We start from the raw sequence: 8,642 nt of genomic DNA on the forward strand, positions 1-8,642 counted from the left end.
ATGATTTAAGAGAAAAACTGGGTATAAGGAGCATCAAATGTTGTGTGCAAGAGAGAAGACTGCACTGGTTTAGTCATCATTTGCATGCAGATGAGAACAGCTATGTAAAGAAGTTCTGGGCTCTAATTGTGGAGGGTACCTGAGGAAAGGATAGACCTAGGAAGACATGGGATGAAGTGGTGAGAAAGGATCTTTGGACGCTGGGCCCCACTGAAGAAATGACAAGGGACTGGGAGATGTGGTGATTTGTTTTTCTTGATAAGATGTGTCAAGTTAAGTAAAATCGCTGTCTTCCACACATACAAACTTGTCCTTTTAAATGCCAGTGCCACTTATAAAGCACACCCAAAACACTCGGTTAAGTGGTTGGCATTGGAAAGGCATCCAGCTGCCACAGCAGACAGTTGGAGTCTGGACAGCCCCCTACTAGCCAGCTCCATGTCAAGCCATCCAACCCATGCCAGCATGGAAAGTTAAATGATGATGATTCATCCCAATCTCTGTCAAACCTCAACTTTAACTGTTGCTTTTTAGCCCAAGGTCATCTCTGATTGAATGGACTTATAATCAAGTCTTTTTTAAGCTGTTACCACTCTGTTTTTAGACATAAAACTATTCCTTTATTCTTTTGCTTGTTTCAGTCATTTGACTGCGGCTGTGCTGGAGCACTGCCTTTAGTTGAAGAAATTGACCCCAGGACTTATTCTTTGTAAGCCTAGTACTTATTCTATCGGTCTCTTTTGCTGAATTGCTAAGTTATGGGGACACACCAACATTGACTGTCAAGTGATGGTGGCAGGACAGACAGACAGACACACACACAAACACACGTATGGGCTTCTTTCAGTTTCCACCTACCAAATCCACTCACAAGGCTTTGGTCAACCCCAGGCTATAGTGAAGGACACTTGCCCAAAGTGCCATGCAGTGGGACTGAACATGGAACCATGTAGTTGGGAAGCAAGCTCCTTACTTCACAGCTGTGCCTACACCTATATTAATCAATTATTGAAACATGAAACAGTATGTTTTGGATAATGTAACCCTGTAATAGAGTATACTCTTTCATACATTTACATTATAGAATTATATTGTTCAATGTGTTCTACCATCCTTAAGACAAAATTTCATTTGGAGGGAGATTTTGCTGCTATTTCATAAGCTCTAGTTGTTCTTTAGCTCCAGGTCAACACTTACATGGAACAGCTCTATAATCAAAGAGGTTCCAGCTATGACCATCTGTGTTTTTTTAAAATTTTTATTAATTTTATGGTTTTGAGAGAGGAGGAATTGTAATACACCTGAACTTTGCAGGGCTTTCACGATAATAGAAGAAAAAAAGACCCCTTGACTCGTGGGCTCCTGTTCTAGGAAGCAGTGCATTAACATATTGAGTCATCTTCAGACCAGATCCTTAGTCCAAATACTTACAACAGAATAAACTCTGCTAAAGGCACCAGACAGTGTATCTAGAATTACATTTTCCAATGTGTCCTTCATTTTTTAAGATGATAGAGTGTGATTTTGAGTGACATTGGTTGTTATTTCTAGCAAATCATGCAACCACATAGAGACCTCCTTAAGTAGTGTGTCGTTGCTTCTAGTTCTCTCTTACAGTGTTAAGTTTTACCATTCCAAATTTTCTCAATCCTACCTCTTACCCCTGCTATGATAGCTCTAACAACTTTATCCAATGTGCTTTATCTGTTTTCTATCACATTTCAAAACCTGTCATCATCTTCACCTTGCCATTCTTCATTTACTTCACATATTACTTAAAATCTCTCTAACTTCCTCATCCTTCTCAGATTCATGGGATTGACAGTTCTACAGAGATCATCTTTACTTGTGGTGAAGGATAGTGCTATTATAAATTCTATATCTTATTTCCCCACCAATCAATATCTTCTGTACTTTACATTGCAACACAGTGACCTTGTTATATATGCATCATCCTCTGCAGCAGTAACAGCAGCAGCACTTTCTCCTGCTTCTTTTGTAAGCGCTGTTCTTAAGAGGATAAATCCACATGATCCCATTCCTACACCTTGTTAAACAAGATATGTATAAAAAAATAAACAAAAAAAGTAAAAATGGGTATGTTCATCTATTTGTCTGTCTGTTGCTTTCTTAGTTTCTCTATTTAGCATGTCTATCTGTCTGTGTGGTTGCATGGCTATCTGACTCTGTATATATATGTGAGTCTATGTATGTGTGTGTGTGTATCTCTCTCTCTCACAGAAATATGAAATTTTGTAATGAAAAGAAACCAAATTATTTGAGAAATATGATTTGAGTGAAGTTTAATTTAATCTCTGCTGTTACTAATGACAATATATCAATTTTTTTGTTACATATGTGCTACTTACAAAAAAAAAAAAGAAAAAAACTGTCCTCAATATTCATCATCATCATCATCATAACCTCCACTTGTCTATGGCGTTGGATGGAATTTGTTGAGGCAGATTTTCTACAGCTGGATACCCTTCCTGTTGCCAACCCTCACTTGTTTTCAAGCATGGTAATATTTCTCCATGATTGGACATGTTTTTATAGAAAACAACTGACACTGCTTGTGTGATGGAGACACTTCTTTACAACTATCACATGATGTCACAACCAGGAGGTGCATGCACACACACACACACCTTTTCAATTTTTGTTTACTAAATCTATTCTCAAGGCTTTTGTCAGCCTGGGGCTGTTATAGAAGACATCTGCCCAAGGTTGCATGCAGTAGGACTGAATTTCAATCCACATGGTTGGGAAACAAGCTTTTCAGTCATACAGCCGTTCCTGAGTCTACATGTTATTTAGCTGATATTATTAGTGTTGGATCTGATTCTAAGAACAGTGTAGTAACTAGAGGAAAGCATACATTGAATATGGAAGATCTATATAGACAGGAGAGAAATGAGATGAGAGCAGTTACGCATTGAAAGTATCAGTTAATGTATACAGCAGAGTTGCCTCTCCAAGTAGGAACATATGAGGCAAAGCGAATGAAAAACTCAGGCTGGGTAAAATGTTGTACAAGCTGACTGTGAAAGTTACTTAACTGAGATAACATAGGATTAAAAATGATGATTTGTTGTACTGCTGAGCTTTCAAGTCCACCTTACAAGAAAATGTAGATAACTGATAGTGAAAGTTATATATATGTGTGTGTGTGTGTGTGTATAAATGCGTAATGTATATGTACACACACACACACACACACACACACACAGCCACTATCTTGCTTTAGGGAATGAATCATAAATGTTATAGAAATGAATAAACATTACTGAAAGTATTTAGTAGTCTTTTTCTTGTTTGCAACTTTAATTTGAGTTTATACCAGCTCTTGTCTGGCTGAAAACTAATAAAAACCAGAGATGAAAAATAGCATCTTATCTGTTCCATAAATGTTAGGATTATTGTCAATGAAGCTCTACGCATTATGCTTCATCAGAAATAGTTAAATAGATAAATAAAATAAAAGTGTCATCAAACATATAAATTCTAAAACCTCCTTTTTCTGAGAAAGGTGTCATTACCATACCGGCTGAACAGTTTGGCTTTAAAACACAAAATTCTAAACCAAAATAAGGACTGTGTGAAGTCTGAGCAGCATTTCTCTAATCTTGTATAAACAGGCAAGATTCTGACCTCATGCCAACACCTTCCAAAACCCTTGCATCAACTGTTTGATGTACTTCATACAATCACCTAATATTCATATATTTTCTGATAGATCAAAATGTATGTACTCTAGACATTGCAACATACAATTTTGTCGGACAACATCACTAAAATAATAAATATTGAGGTAAAGACATTAATCATGTAACTAAACATAGAATATAGTATGGCTTGCCTTGCTATACAAGTGCCCTATTTAAAGAATGAAAACTTCCAAACCCAAAATAAATGCTAAACAACTCCTTCAAAAATTAATTACGTTCAGTAAAACTTGACATATACATCTCAAAATTAGGAACATCACCAGGTTAGCTCAGTGGAACTGTGTGCTGAAGTAATTCATTAGCTTGAGGTCATGCAGGATAAAAAGTACTGTAGATTTACTCAATTTGACATAACTGGAATTTGGTAAAGTGTATACTGCAATTGATTGTATTGATATCATTGTCAGTGTCAGGAAGCTGCTTCTATTGTATAACAACTCCCTCTGAGTAGAACAGGAGGATAGTCCCATATTCTTCATCTTACTAGAGAATTGAAATGGAGCAGAGGTTTCCAAACTAGTCTACCTCTTCCTGCCAGACAATATAAGCAAACATAGAAGGGCCCATATATTAAGTTCCAGGTTGTGTAGAGCTAATGGTTTAACTAGCTTTCACAACATGAATAACCAGAGCATGGATAAGCTAAGAAAGGATTTAATAGGCCTGTTTAAGAAGCATTATATGATAATTACCACTAATTAAAGAGTTGTTAATTTCCTATATACTACTATAGTCCTGTTACTGGTAAGGGTGACTCTTATACAAAGCCAGAAAAGGACATTACATACACACAGGTGATGAATTGTTGGAGTGTCTTCGTATCCACTCAAATTCTCAGCATACTGAGTTCAGATCCTGCTAAGGTCAACTTTGCCTTTCATCTTCCCAGAGTTGATTAAAATGTACCAGCCCAGCATAGTGATTTGGCAGAACTGTAAGAACAACAGGCCAGATGTCTTGCAATGTTTGTTCCACATTTTTGCGTACTGAATTCAAATCCTACCAGGTCTACTTAGGTGATAGACTAATCCATTGTCAGTTTTACATCACCACCTGGCACTGTGGATGCCTTTAGTGAAGTCCACTCTTTTGCAAACATTCAGGCTAGGTCTCCAACATGAAAAAGCATATGTTTTGTTCCTTCAACAAGTCTCAGAGCCTCTCTAAAGAGTAATGGACACTGCTTTCCTTCTTGATTAAATGACAGGAAGAAAATAGATACTGAAAGACATCAATCATCCACTAGGCATTATAAAAAATTTAATAGATGGAATAAATAGAATATCTGACCCATCCTCCAGTTGGCATATTTGTGATTGTGCAGTTCCACCCTGTACAGTGCTGCACTTTTTAAATGTTCTTGCAAGCAGATAGTTTATAAGAAAGTAAAATATTACATGGTTGAATCCATGTATAGTTAGAGTACAAAAACTAACAGCTAAATCTCTGTTAAAACTACGTAAGTATTTTACAACCACACTAATTCCATACAATTCAACCCCAAAATACAAAACATCCTGTTGTCTTATATATCTTAGACTACAAGTGAAAACACTTTACAAGTCAGCCCAGGCCTCACTTATACTCAATCCAACAGCCAACTTGTAATTTCAGAATTGCTCACCAAATATTTTATGCCTTCATTAGCAGTATTATATGGAGCAATTTAAAAACAGATTTAACCAGCATACATATTCATCTGGATCTAGAGATGAAATTACCATTACCTTTCAACTGGAATTGTCATTCCAGTTGAAAGTGTCCTTGTAGCCTGAAACTTATTAAATATTATACTCCATGTATATAAATAAGGGCAAAAAGATCTACATTATGTTTATTGGAGATATTTTTCACCTTAATGAAAGAACCATAATCACTGAACATAAGGGATCAAATTTTGACCTGTAGCAAGCTCAGGACAAAGTTCTTGCTACAATCTTTCAAATGTATCCTACTTAAAGAATTAAAACATTTCCTTTTGTGGATATTTACAATAACAAAATTGTTTTATTTTTTGGAAAAAAAAGAAAAGAAAAAATTAACAGCAAGCAGGAGTAATCTTCTCTTTATTTGAAAAATTGAATGATACAGTTCAGTCCCCATTAAGGGGGAGGGGTCATTAAAGGAGGTGATTTTGTGTCAGATTATGAAAGGTTAGAGTGTGACAGAGAGGTAGAAACAGGTGTCTTGCTATAGAAGAGGTATATTACCTGGCCAGAAGAGGGGAGGGAGAGTGATCAAGAATGAGGGCAGAAACAGGTGTACTGCTGTAGAGGATTTATATACATACATATATATATATATATGAGAGAGAGAGAGGATGGGCCAAAAGTCACACACCAAAATCTTTAGCATTTCATTTATATTTCACTATTATTATAATAAATAATTAAATAAATCATCATCATTATTATTGGTAAGTTGGCAAAAACATCAGCACACCAGGCAAAATGCTTAGTGTCATTTCATCCATCTTCCAAATTCTGCTTTGCCTTTCATCCTTTTGAGGTCAATAGAATAAGTGCCAATTAGACACTGGGGTTGATGTAATCACCCAATCCCCTCCCACAAAATTTCAGACCTTGTGCCTTTAGTAGAAAGGATTATTATTAAAGGCAGCGAGCTGGCAGAATCATTAGCATGCCAGGCAAAATGCTTAGCAGCATTTCGTCTGTCCTTACGTTCTGAGTTCAGATTCTTCTGAGCTTGACTTTGCCTTTCATCTTTTCATGGTCAATGAAATAAGACCAGTTATGCACTGAGGTCAATGTAATTGACTAGCCCCATTCCCCAAAATTCCAGGCCTTATGCCTATAGTAGGATTATTATTATTATTATTATTATTATTATTCATTTTGTTCATCATGTACATGTGTATTCATTGCTATTTAATTTATCTTATCCAATTTTACAAAAATTGAAGCAGGTATTTGAAAATTCCAGAGTGTATTGAACTTAATTTGTACATGGCTTTTGGCCCACCCTGTATGTGTTTATATATATATAATCTCCTCCAATTGGGATATTTGCGATTGTGCGCCTATACACACACACACACACATATAGGCGCAGACGTTGCTGTGTGGTAAGAGGCTTGCTTCCGAACCACATGGTTCTGGGTTCAGTCACACTGCATGGCACCTTGGGTATGTGTCTTCTGCTATAACCTCAGGCTGACCAAAGCCTTGTAAGTGGATTTGGTAGACGGAAACTGAAAGAAGCCTGTCATATATATATATATGTATATGTGTCTGTTTGTTCCCTCACCATCGCCTGACAACTGATGTTGGTGTGTTTATGTCCCTGTAACTTAGCAGTATGTCAAAAGAGACTGATAGGCTTACACAGAATAAGTACTGGGGTCTATTTGTTCAACTAGAGGCAGTGCTTCAGCATGGCCACAGTCAAATCACTGAAACAAATAATATATATATATATATATATATATATATATATATATTCACACACACACACATGCATAAATATGATCATTTGCAGTCATGACTAGTCACCTACAACCACATACAAAATAAATTCACATTTGTATGAAAATTTGGGAGTTTTCTTCTTGTGTGAACGTCAGTATAATCCTTGTAGTAGCATCAGTTTTTTCTCTCTTTGTCAGTTATATTTTCAGCAGTTGTATCACATGTATCTGGTTAAGCTTCTGTGAAATTTCTCACTTGAAGCAATATAACAGATAGTAAAAGTCACCTGGTTTAGAAATTAAAATGAAAATGATTAACCAGCATTGAAAAAAAGAAAAGAAAAAATGAAATGCTGTCACATGTGATCTACTGTTCTATTCATTGATATCCGCCATCTTTAAGTAAGAAGATGGAAAGAATCTAAAGAAGCAACAAAAGCTTCAGCCACCATATAGTTAGTGATAATAAAATAAAATAGAAACAAGAACCTATATATCATCGTCATCATCATTGTTATTGTCATTGTTTAACATCCATTTTCCATATTTGCATAGGCTCGATGGAGCTTTTTAGGCAAATTTTATACAGCTAGCTGTCCTTCCTGTCACCAACCATTACCTGTTTTCAAATAAAGTATTATTTCCCCACAACCAGACGTGTTTTCTTGGAAGATTGAAAAGGAAGGACTCTATATGCATGGTGGTGACATTCATATGACTATCACTTGAAGTCAAGTGAGGAAATAGTAACACACATGCACACACACAAACACACACATGATGGGCTTTTAGTTCCCTTCTGCCAAAATCATTTACAAGGCTTTGGTTGTCCTGAGGGTATTGTAGAAGACACTTGCCCAAGGTACTATGCTGTAGGACTGGATGTGGAACCATGTGGTTGGGAAGCAAACTTCTTACCACACAGCCATGTCAGTACCTACTAAAAGATATGGAACACTTCAGATATTTGTGTGGTATTCTTGTGCAATGGTCACCCAAATCTTTTCTGTGTTATTCCATTTTAACTAATGCTAGCATGGAAAATGGATGTTAAATGTTGATGATGATTTATAGCTGAAGCTAGTGATAAAAATGTTTTCTTCAGGTCCTCAAACAAAGACAACGCTTTCTCTTGAATAATTTTTTGACTAATAGTAGCACGCTGATGATTCAACCTAACAATCTAAAGAGAAAGAAGACTTTCCATTTCTTCAAAGATTTTGCCTCTTTTCTTATTGATGACAGTGTTCTTCATCCCTGGGGCTTCAAATTTGATATGTGCTAAAATCTTGACCTTATTATGTACAATTGTTGATACAGTTGTCTGACTCATCCTAAAAGACCATGCAATTGCTACCACTTTTCCATGGCCTTTTATCATAGCCAGTTTATCTTTCAGCATTAAAGCATGATGCTTAGCGCTTTCACTATGAATTTTCTTAGAAGCTTTAGGGTTAAAAAATAAAGTCACAAATGAATGAGAATGA

The 8,642-nt window shown here is 36.2% G+C and overlaps 1 protein-coding gene and 1 non-coding gene across 3 annotated transcripts in view; one reads left to right on the forward strand and one right to left on the reverse strand.

Annotated features, from left to right (window-relative positions):
* The window catches only part of LOC115215760 (N-terminal EF-hand calcium-binding protein 1-like), a 113,480-nt gene that overhangs the window by 49,723 nt on the left and 55,115 nt on the right, over positions 1–8,642 (forward strand). The gene's annotated exons all lie outside the window — the stretch shown is intronic.
* LOC115220675 lies at positions 8,099–8,202 on the reverse strand. The gene has a single exon (XR_003882585.1). It is a non-coding gene; the product is annotated as a U6 spliceosomal RNA (small nuclear RNA).

This window comes from Octopus sinensis, linkage group LG1 (assembly GCF_006345805.1).
Source record: "Octopus sinensis linkage group LG1, ASM634580v1, whole genome shotgun sequence".
Classification (NCBI taxonomy): Eukaryota; Metazoa; Mollusca; class Cephalopoda; order Octopoda; family Octopodidae; genus Octopus; species Octopus sinensis.